This window comes from Triticum dicoccoides, chromosome 1B, assembly GCF_002162155.2.
Source record: "Triticum dicoccoides isolate Atlit2015 ecotype Zavitan chromosome 1B, WEW_v2.0, whole genome shotgun sequence".
Classification (NCBI taxonomy): Eukaryota; Viridiplantae; Streptophyta; class Magnoliopsida; order Poales; family Poaceae; genus Triticum; species Triticum dicoccoides.
The window spans coordinates 493347368-493359421 of NC_041381.1; positions in this window are offsets into that span (position 1 = coordinate 493347368).

A 12054-nucleotide genomic window follows, 5' to 3' on the forward strand; every position below is an offset into this window, starting at 1 on the left:
GCAATTGACTGGTCCACATTATCCAGTTAAAGGGGGCGTCGGGGCCCACCTATAAGTGCCTACACTATTTTTTCTGTTATGTTTTTATTTCTCTCATCCTATTCACTTTTTTTTAAGGTGGCCCCTTTTTGCCAGAGACCTAGCCGGCCAGCCGAGGCTGGGCACGCACACACGAGGGCGCACAGCGCGCGGCAGCGGCAACCAGTGGTTGCGCGGGCTGCCGGGCGATTGGGTGGCCAAGGGCAGAGGGTGGAGCAGGCGGGCTGGAGGGCGGGGCTCGCAGGGGAGCACGGCAAGCAGGGGCGGTGGCGGCGCTCGGCAGGCGAGCGGCCGAGGGGTGGATGCGGCCTGGTGGGGCGTGGGGCTCGCAGGGAAGCACGACGGGGCCAGGGGCGTGTCAAGCACCGGAGGGCGGCCCCGGCGAGGCGGACACGGCCAAAGGGGTGCGAGACAGGAAAGGCGGGCGCGGGGCATGCGAGGGCGCAGCACCGGGAGAGAGGGCATAGCCCTGGTGAAAGGATCAATATAGTTGACTAGAGGGGGGGTGAATAGGCAACTAATAATTTTTAACTTTTCTTTCCAAAATTTAACTTTGCATCAAAGTAGGTTGTCTAGATATGCAACTAGGTGAACAACCTATATGATGCAACAACAACAAGCACACAAGCAAGCAAGGGATATAACACAAGTAAGCTTGCAAAAGTAAAGTCACGAGATAATCAAGAGTGGAGCCGGTGAAGACGAGGATGTGTTACCGAAGTTCCTTCCTTTTAAGGGGAAGTACGTCTCCGTTAGAGCGGTGTGGAGGCACAATGCTCCCCAAGAAGCCACTAGGGCCACCGTATTCTCCTCACGCCCTCACACAATGCGAGATGCCGTGATTCCACTATTGGTGCCCTTGAAATGCGGCGACCGAACCTTTACAAACAAGGTTGGGGCAATCTCCACAACTTAATTGGAGGCTCCCAACGATACCACGAAGCTTCACCACAATGGACTATGGCTCCGAGGTGACCTCAACCGTCTAGGGAGCTCAAACACCCAAGAGTAACAAGATCCGCTAGGGATTAGTGGGGGGAATCAAATTTCTCTTGGTGGAAGTGTAGATCGGGGCCTTCTCAACCAATCCCGAGCAAATCAACAAGTTTGATTGGCTAGGGAGAGAGATCGGGCGAAAATGGAGCTTGGAGCAACAATGGAGCTTAGGGATGGAAGAGGTAGTCAACTAGAGGAAGAAGACACCCCTTTTATAGTGGAGAGACAAATCCAACCGTTATCCACTTACTCAGCCCGCGACCTGCCGTACTACCGCTCCAGACAAGCGGTACTACCGCGGGGGCCCATGGTACTACCGCGGTGGACCGCGGTACTACCGCTGCAACGGCAGGAGCTAGTCCAGGCCAGAGCCGCCAAGGCTGAGAGCGGTACTGCCGCTGATGTGGTACTACCGCTCCCCCTTGCGGTACTACCGCAAGGCCAGAATGGACTAGCCTAAGAAGGGCACGGATGAATAAAAATACATCCGTGCCTACTTCTGCTGAAAATTGAACAATGCAAAAATCCGACACGGTACTACTGCGCAGGGAGCAGATGTAAAAAACTACATCCGCCCCTACTTCCGCTCATGTTGCTGAGCCAGACCAGGCCTCACGGTACTACCGCGCACATGGGGCGGTACTACTGTGTAGGGCACGGATGTAAAAAATTACATCGGCCCCTACAGCCGCACGAGAGGTTGAGCCTGGTCAGAGGCCATAGTACTATAGCTCCTTAGGAGCGGTACTACCGTGTGCGCCTACGGTACTACTGCAAGGGCTTGCGGTACTACCGCAGGGGCCTGCAGTACTACCACTCCAAGGAGCAGTACTACCGCATGCCTCAAAATGGCAACACTAGGAATCCTCCTTTTTGCATAAATAGAAAGATAACAGAGGATGCTTCAAAGTGCAAAGGGAAAGGCGGAGCAAAGGGAGTAAACGTGTACATGATGATTCCACCCAAACCTTTCCAACGCGGACCCCTTCTTAATAGTACGGCTATCCTACGACTCAAATCCACCAAAAGAGACGTAGAACACCGCCGTCTTCAATAGTATTCGAGGGGTACCAAACCGTCTTGTGCCTAGCGACAAAGCGACTGAAATACTCAAGGCACACGATTAGTCCGCAAAAGCATTGTCATCAATCACCAAAACACCTTAGGGATAAAAATGCCCTTACAATCTCCCCCTTTTTGGTGGATTGATGACAATACGGGATTTGCACAAAGGGAAAGAATATAGCACATAAGCAAACCCCACATCTCTAAAATATAGACGAGCTCCCCCTAGATGCGTGCTAGAGAGTAAAGTGCTTTGGACTGCACGGCACGTATACTAGGATCAACACTCCCCCTATATTTTATAGACAAAGCAACTCTTGCAACAATAAGGCTAACACTAAACAAGATAGTAAATATGAGCATAACATAAGCTCATTAAGGTAATAAGGTACGATAGAGTGCATATGTCTTACACCATATGATAGACCAAGTCTGACGAGCAAACTAAACCAAAGCAAGCAAGGTTCAACGGAACAAACACGAGCAAAGCAAACACAAGCACAACACAAGACTCTCGCAAATCCCTACACTCTCTCCCCCTTTGGCATCAAGACACCAAAAAGGCAGAGAGGACACCTACACACAAGAGGTGGCTCAAGCGGAGTAATCAGACGCACGGTCCTCATTAGACTCGGCAGCAGGAATGGTCTCCTCGACGTCCTCCTCAGAATCAGTCCACTTGAAGCCTTGTCTCGCCATCCACCCAGCCTCTAGACTGATGCGATCCTCAGAACTGCCAGAAACATCCTCTCCAAACAGGCTCATGATCTTCTTGTCACGGCAGCAACTCTCCTTGGAGGCAACATGAGTCCTATACTGCCCCTTTGCCTGCATGCAGAACAAGGTCTTCATCTTGTTCTTCAGCCTCTTAGCCCAAGATGGCTCAGAGGTGGGAGGGGTGTAACCCTCAGAGCTGACCTCGTCTGCTGACTCCTCCTCATACTCATCTGCATCCACATCCATGGCTGCCGCAGCCTCAGCACGAGAAGTGGTGTTAGCCCACTGAGTCTTGACACGGAGCCGGATGGACTCATGTTGAATCCAATCAGGGGCCTCAAAGTCATCCTGAGGGTAGAGCTTCTCCCAAGTTGCTGAGATCAACTGAAACAGATACGGTCCATAGATGGGGACCTTGTGGTTGAAGATGGAAAACCTAAGCTCACACCACATGATATGAGAGACATCAAGTGGTAGCGTCTGAGAGTTGCGCGCTTCTTCACACAGGAGCAACATGTCCACAAGATAAGCATGCACCTTGTCCTTGTCCCCAATGCGTGGGAAGAGAGAGTTGCGGAAGATCCGGTACATGATGTCAAGGAAGGAGTTGAGCACCCAAGAAGACTTGACACTGGAGAGCTTCTTCACAACAAGGAAGGGCTGAAGCTTGTTCTTGTTGGCTGACTCGGAATTGGCATGAGGATGAACACCTTGGGTGTGGCGAGGCCCTCATCCAAAACACCAAGCAAAGTCATGAACTCCTTCCATGAAGTCGTCAGTTGCCGACCATTGGTCATCCAAGTCATCGTTCGGTCCTCATTAGGATGAAAGTACACCGAGGCGAAGAACTGAGCCACAATCTCCGGATCATAGTCTTTGTGAAAGGAGATGATATGCTCAATGCCAAACTGCTCCACTAGATCCAGAGCCTCACCAAAGTATGCCCGGTGCTTATCTTCCCTCATATGATGCATGTCGATCCAGTGCACATCCACATAGATATTCCGCTTGGCCTTGAGCACATCCAGATAAATGAGATTCTGCTGCTTGGTCCAGAACAACTCATTTCCTCAAAGGTTAGCACAAGGATTCACATAGGGATTGATCTTCCTTCGATAGATGAACTCAGCAAGTAGTATCTCATCCATACCCATGATGGGTTCCTTGTCCTTTGTGGTGGTGGTCTTGGTCCTGCGTTGGGGGGCACTGGAGCCCTCAGGACCTTCATCTTGATTGCACAGACGCTTGGAGCCCGTGTCACGGCTTGGATTGGAACGGCGAGCAGGAGCACCTGAGCCACACACCACAAAACAAACACGCAGGAAACGCGAGAAGGATCAGTGCAAAGAACACAGCAAACCAGTGAAACAAGTAGAACTCACACTTGATAATTCCCACATGATAGATTTGACAACAACGGTAGCACTGCTTGGGCGCACGATAGATTAGTGCCGCTCCAACTCACGGTAGTACCGCGCGTGCAGTAGTACCACGCTAGAGGTGCGGTAGTACCGCACGGGCAGTAGTACCGTGCAGTTTCAGATCCGAAGCAGCAAGTGGATCTGGGAACAACCGTGACGACAAAGCGGTACTACGGTTGATCAAATCTACCAAGGGGCAACATATCATGTACTATCTCTACGCATTACTACTCTCCTCCATCCTACTCTTGCAAAGATTTAGCCTAAATCTCAAGAGCAACTAGCATCTCCCCAAAAACCTAGAAGCAAAGGAACAAACCAAAAAGAGAGGGATTTGGGGAAAGACCTTGTTCCATGGCAAGAGGAAGTGGTGGGGAACGATCCCACTAGTCGGAATCCGAGGAGAGCAGCCGGAGAGGGAGATCCGGCGAGGGTCTCCGGCGTCGTTCGCGGGCAGGAGAGAGAGAGAGAGAGGCGGCGTGGGAAGAAGGAGTGAATGGGTATGGGGGAGTTGGAACTCCCCCTGCCCGCTCTTAACCCCCACGCGCTCACTACGCCATGGTAGTAGCGCACATCATTGCGGTCGTACCGCCCGGGTGGAAGTACCACGTCGTGGGCTGTAGTACTGCTCCACCAGCGGCAGTAAAAAATTACTGCCGTGCTGGTTGCGGTAGTACCGTGTCCTTGCGGTAGTACCATGGCAGACCACGGTACTACCGTGAACCCAAGAAAATGCAGTTTCAAGCACAGGAGAAAACAACTTTGCATGAAACCTTCAAGAGAAGACACACACCAATGATCTAACAAGCGAGACACCACAAACCAACAAGAGGCAACAAGGAACAAAACGAGACACAACCTCTCCAAGGAGGGGGTGGCGGACGGAGCCACCTATGTTTGAGTTGATTGGAATGGCACCGCGAAGAATTATCCTTGGGCCCATGACCAAAACTCGTCTTTGAAGCACATGTACCATCAAAAATGGCTAATGTGAAAGAGTTGATCAATTTATGCATAATGGGGGAGGGAGAGTTCATTGAGAGAACAACACTCCCCCAATGTCCATGCCTACACCTAAACTAGACAACAAGTTGAGTGTGGTGGGGTGTGCAAGGGTTCAAGTCACATTGCTCGAATCAATGATATTTAGCTCATGCCTTAACTCACGAAATCTTGCTTCATCCAAGGGCTTCGTGAAAATATTTGCAAGGTTATCATGAGTGTTGACATACTTGACCTCGATCTCTCCTCACCTAATATGATCCCGGATGAAGTGATACCGAATCTCAATATGCTTCGTCTTGAAGTGTTGCACCGGGTTGAGAGAAATCTTGATGACACTTTCATTGTCACACCAAAGAGGCACTTTGTCACAAATGACACTATAATCCTTTAAAGTTTGCCTCATCCATAAGAGTTGTGCACAACAACTACCGGCCGCCACATACTCCGCTTCGGTGGACGAGAGAGACACACAACTTTTCTTCTTGGAAGACCAACTCACCAAATAGCAACCAAGAAATTGGCACCCTCCAGAAGTCGACTTCCTATCCACTTTGTCTCCCGCCCAATCGGAATCCGTATATCCTTCAATCTTGAAGTTTGCTCCTCTTGGGTACCATAAGCCAAAGTTTGGGGTATGAGCCAAATATCGGAAGATTCGCTTGACCGCCACATAATGGCTTTCCTTCGGTGCGGCTTGAAACCATGCACACATTCCCACACTCAACATGATATCCAGTCTAGATGCACAAAGGTAAAGCAAGGAACCAATCATGGAACGATATACCTTTTGATCCACTGCTTTACCATTGGGATCAATGTCAAGTTGGCACTTGGTGGGCATTGGAGTAGTAGCCGGCTTGACATCACTTAGCTTGAATCTTTTTAGCATGTCTTGGGTGTATTTGGCTTGGTTGATGAAGGTACCTTCTCTTCTTTGCTTGATATCGAAACCGAGGAAGAACTTCAACTCTCCCATCGAAGACATCTTGAACTTAGAGGTCATGAGAGCGGCAAATTCCTCATTGAAAGTTTTGTTAGGGGAACCAAATATAATATCATCCACATATAGTTGGCACACAAACAAGTCCCCTTTGACCTTCTTAGTAAAAAGAGTGGGATCGATTTTCCCAACTTCAAATCCACGATCTTGCAACAACTTGGTAAGGTGGTCATACCACGTACGTGGGGCTTGCTTAAGGCCATAGAGTGCCTTATCGAGTTGATACACATGATCGAGGAAGTAGGGATCCTTGAACCCGGGGGGTTGCTTGACATAAACCAACTCATTAATAGGACCATTAAGAAAAGCACTCTTCACATCCATTTGTTATAACTTAAAGTTGTAATGGGAAGCATAAGCAATCAACAAACGAATGGATTCAAGGCGAGCAACGGGAGCAAAGGTTTCACCGTAGTCGATACCCTCGACTTGGGAGTAGCCTTGTGCTACCAATCTTTCCTTGTTGCGAACTATGGTCCCATGGGAATCTTGCTTGTTCTTGAATATCCACTTGGTTTCAATGACATTGTGGTTCCCCGATGGCCTTGGCACCAATCTCCACACCTTGTTGTATTTGAAGTTGTTGAGTTCTTCATGCACGGCATTGAGCCAATCCGGATCTTTGAGCGCCTCATAGACCTTTTGGGGTTCAACACAAGAGACAAATGTGCGATGTTCACAATAGTTTGCTAATTGTCGACGAGTGCTTACCCCCTTTCTTAGGCTTCCCACCACATTTTCCATGAGATGACCTTTGGTGGTGAGCTTGGAAGCAATCTTCACGGCACGACGCTCTAACTCCTCCTCGGATGTGGGAGGAGGAGGGGTAACTTGATCATCTTGAGCGCCGTCTTGAGCTTGTTCTTGGTCTTGAGCTTGCTCTTGATCTTGAACTTGCTCGAGGGGGAGAAATTGACCTTGGGAATCATTTTGTGGTTCACCACCCTCTTGAGGTTGATCTTTCCCTTGGTCTTGTTCAAGAGGTTGAGGGCCTTCACTTTGTTCTTCGGAAGCATGTGGGTCTTGGGGTGGTGATGGATCCACTTGAGTGGAGCATTGTCCTTCTCCTTCGGCCACAAGAGGTTCCTCAATGGGTAGGATATGACCAACACCCATTCTTCTTATGTCTTGGGGAGGAATTTCATCACCTACATCACAAGTACCACTTTGCTCCACTTGGGAGCCGTTATTCTCGTCAAACTCTATGTTACATGTCTCCTCAATGAGTCTGGTGGACTTGTTGAGGACACGGTAAGCATGAGAGTTTGTAGCATAACCAACAAATATGCCCTCATAAGCTCTAGCCTCAAATTTAGACAAATGAACACCTTTCTTGAGAATGAAACACTTACACCCGAACACCTGGAAGTACTTGAGGTTGGGCTTGTTACCGGTAAGTACTTCGTAAGGAGTCTTGTTCAAGCCTTTGCGAAGATAGAGCCGATTGGATGCATGACATGTTGTGTTGATGGCTTCGGCCCAAAAGTTGTATGGAGACTTTAACTCTACCATCATGGTCCTTGCTGCATCCATCAACATCCGGTTCTTCCTCTCCGCGACACCATTTTGTTGAGGGGTATATGGTGCAGCATATTGATGCTTGATCCCCTCATCACTAAGAAACTCATCCAAGGTGTAGTTCTTGAACTCGGTGCCGTTGTCACTTCCTATTGTCAAGATCTTTGCATCATGTTGACGTTGAGCTTCATTTGCAAAGTCGGTGATGGTTTGTTGAGTCTCACTCTTCCTCTTAAAGAAGTATACCCAAGTGTATCTTGAATAATCATCCACAATCACCAAGCAATACTTTCTACCTCCAAGACTATCAAAGGATGGAGGCCCAAAGAGATCCATGTGAAGGAGCTCCAAGGGTCTCTTCGAGTAGATGATAGTCGTGGGAGGGTGAGCCTTCTCATGAAGCTTTCCTTCGATACAAGCATTGCAAGCACGATCTTTGGCAAAAATAACATTTGTTAGTCCACGGACATGGTCCCCTTTGAGAAGACTTTGCAAAGATCTCATATTGACGTGGGCTAAATGGCGATGCCAAAGCCATCCCACATCAACTTTAGCCATTAGGCATGTTGCGGTCTTAGTGGGTCGCTCCAAAAAGTTAATCACATAAAGACCGTTCTCGACATGACCAACAAAGGCTACTTTAAGAGTTGCTCCACAAGAGGTCCACGGTATCAATATCAAATAAAGTGGCAAAACCCATGAGTGCAAGTTGACGAACAGAAAGTAGATTGAAAGCAAGGGACTCAACAAGCATGACTTTCTCGATCGTTAGATCATGAGAAATGACAACCTTGCCAAGACCCAATACCTTAGAAGACGAGGCATCACCCCACTCGACGTTGGTGGGCATAGAAGGAATCTTGTGCACGTCCACCACCAAGTTCTTGCTTCCGGTCATATGATTCGTTGCTCCACTATCGAGCAACCATGATCCCCCCCCCCCGGAAGCAAACACCTACAAGAGATCAATGCTTGGTTTTAGGTACCCATTTTGTAATGGGTCCTTTGCTGTTAGTAACAAGGGTTTTAGGAACCCAAATAGACCATTCAATGTACTCATAAGGAGAACCAACAAATTTAGCATAAACATGCCCATCACTAGCACGTCACAACACATAAGAAGGGTTAAAGTTGCCGGCTTTGTTGGAAGGGGTGGCATTGCCCTTTTTGACATCACCACCCTTCACTTTGTTCTTCTTCTCCTTAGGAGCACCCTCTCCCTCCTTCACAAAAGTTTGCTTGAGAGGAAGAGGTCGTATGGCCTTGTCGTTCTTCTTCTTGTTCTTGTACTTGGGTGTGAGCCCAACTCCTTCCTTGGCCACAACTTCCTTTTGATTTCTCAAAAGATCATTGAGGTTCTTCTCACCTTGTATGCACGTAACAAGGCCTTTCTCAAGTTGCTCCTTCAACTTGGCATTCTCCTCCACAAGATGCACATGCTCACAACATGGGTTAGTGGCATTTGCATTATCAATTAATACCATATGAGGAAAGGTGGCTTTTTCTTTAGTTAGCTTCACTTGGAGTTGATCATGAGACTCCTTGAGGCTAGCATCAGCACTCTTCAAGACCTTGTGGGCCTTGTCGAGTATATCAAAATCCTCTTTGAGTCTAGCATGGTCAACGCGAAGTTTAGCCTCCTCGAAAGTTAGCACACGAGATACAACAAGAGAATGATCAAGATCTTTCTTTAACTTAGCATGGCCATCGTTGTGTGACTCCTCAAGAGCCAAACGATGCCCACGCTCTTCCTCAAGAGCATTAGAGAGATCCGATATCTCATCGGCATAGTCACGACTATGACCTTCCATCTTAGAGATGGTTTATTCATGAGCATCAATCATGTCATTAGCTTCACCAAGTTGTTCCAAGAGAGCAACGAAGTGCTTCTTGGATTGGCCCTGGAGCTTACTCATAAAAGACTCAAATTCATTTACTTCCTCATTAGACCCCTCACTTTCATCAATGCCATCCGTCAAGGAAGGATTAGTAATGATGGTGGTTTTGATGTTGGGGGTTACCTTGTTGGTGGCTTTAGCCATGAGACACTTGGCGGTGATGTTCTCATTGGGTGAGTCGAATAGGGACACCCGTGGAGTTGTGGCAATGGCAACGGAGGCCATGGCCATGGCTTCACTATCTTCATCATCATCGTCATCCTCATGGTATTCTTCTTGAACCACCAACCCTCGAGTAGGAGTCTTTTTGGTGAAGTTGTTCTTGTTGGGGAAGGACTTGGCTTTGTCCTTTTGAATGAGCTTGCTACCATTGTCTTCCCGCTTCTCGTAAGGGCAATCCACAACAAAATGGCTCAGATTGCCACAATCGTAACATGTTCTCACACGTTGCTTGCCCTTGAACCCACTTGAGTTGTTCTTGTTGAAGTTGGGCCTTGTGTTCTTCTTGATCCAAAATTTCCTTGAAGCAAGAGCCATGTGCTCATGATAATCATATTTTGTATCTTCGGGGTTGCTCTCCTCATTTTCCTCTTCTTCCTCTTCTTCCACAATAACATTGGACTTCAAGGCAAGGTTGGGCTTCTTTACCCTTTGAGAGCGCAACACCGCATTGTCGGCAGTCTTGTCCAAGATCCTCATTGCCACAAACTCATCCAACACTTCATCTGAGGTCAAGGAGTGGAAGTCCGGTCTTTGACGAATGATGGAGGACAAGGCCTTGTGGAAAGGCATCATTGTTTTGAGGAACTTGCGCTTGGTCCAATTGTCATCCGTGTCCTTGCTCCCATGATCTCGGAGTGACACCGCAAGTTTGGTTACCCTCCGAAAGAGCTCACGAGGTTCTTCATCTTCTTTCATTGCAAACTCATCAGCTTCATCTTGCACCACTTCATAGTTGGAGCGTTGAATGCTTGCTCTTCCCTTATAGAGGGAAACAACACAATGCCATGCGTCTTTGGCCATGGAGAAGGGTCGAAGATGAGGGAGATCTTTGGGTAGAACTGCATCTTGAATGATGAAGAGAGCATTCTCATTGAATTGATGGTCCAGGGATTCTCTAGGGGTGAAGTTGCTTCGGTCATGTGGATGGAAACCTTCTTCAATGATTCTCCAAAGGTTAGTATTAACATGATTTAAATGACGCTTGAAGCGATATAACCAAGAATCAAAGTCCTCATTTTTCACAATCTTAGGAGGAGGGCCAACATGATTTAAATGAGTAGAAGGAACCAGTCCTCCATAAACTAGAGGAGCCACATGGGAAAAGATTTGGTGCCATTTCTACCACTATTAGAAGGATCCTTTTCACTAGTAGCTTCCCCCTTGTCGGAGTTAGCATCCGTCACCTTGTCAGTGGGATCACCCACTTTCAACGGCGAGGTAGATAGTTTCAGTCCTTCTAAGAATTTATTAAACATGCTTTCAACCTAGGTAGTCATGGAGGTTTTCAATGTGTCCAAAGCCGCATTGAATTCCTCACGAGACACCGCGGTTGCCCCTTCACCCGTAGACGAGATCGGATTCACACCGGAGTGCTCCTCCCTACCGTCTATGGTGTCAACCATACTCTTCGGACGGCAAAGTCCTTAATAAAGAGATGAGGCTCCGATACCAATTGAAAGGATCGATATAGTTGACTAGAGGGGGGTGAATAGGCAACTAACAATTTTTAACTTTTCTTTACCAAATTAACTTTACATCAAAGTAGGTTGTCTAGATATGCAACTAGGTGAACAACCTATATGATGCAACAACAACAAGCACACGATCAAGCAAGGGATATAACACAAGTAAGCTTGCAAAAGTAAAGGCACCAGATAACCAAGAGTGGAGCCGGTGAAGACGAGGATGTGTTACCGAAGTTCCTTCCTTTTGAAGGGAAGTACGTCTCCGTTAGAGTGGTGTGGAGGCACAATGCTCCCCAAGAAGCCACTAGGGCCACCGTATTCTCCTCACGCCCTCACACAATGCGAGATGCCATAATCCTACTTTTGGTGCCCTTGAAGGTGGCGACCGAACCTTTACAAACAAGGTTGGGGCAATCTCCACAACTTAATTGGAGGCTCCCAACGATACCATGAAGCTTCACCACAATGGACTATGGCTCCGAGGTGACCTCAACCGTCTAGGGTGCTCAAACACCCAAGAGTAACAAGATCTGCTAGGGATTAGTGGGGGAATCAAATTTCTCTTGGTGGAAGTGTAGATCGGGGACTTCTCAACCAATCCCGAGCAAATCAACAAGTTTGATTGGCTAGGGAGAGAGATCGGGCAAAAATGGAGCTTGGAGCAACAATGGAGCCTAGGGATGGAAGAGGTAGTCAACTAGAGGAAG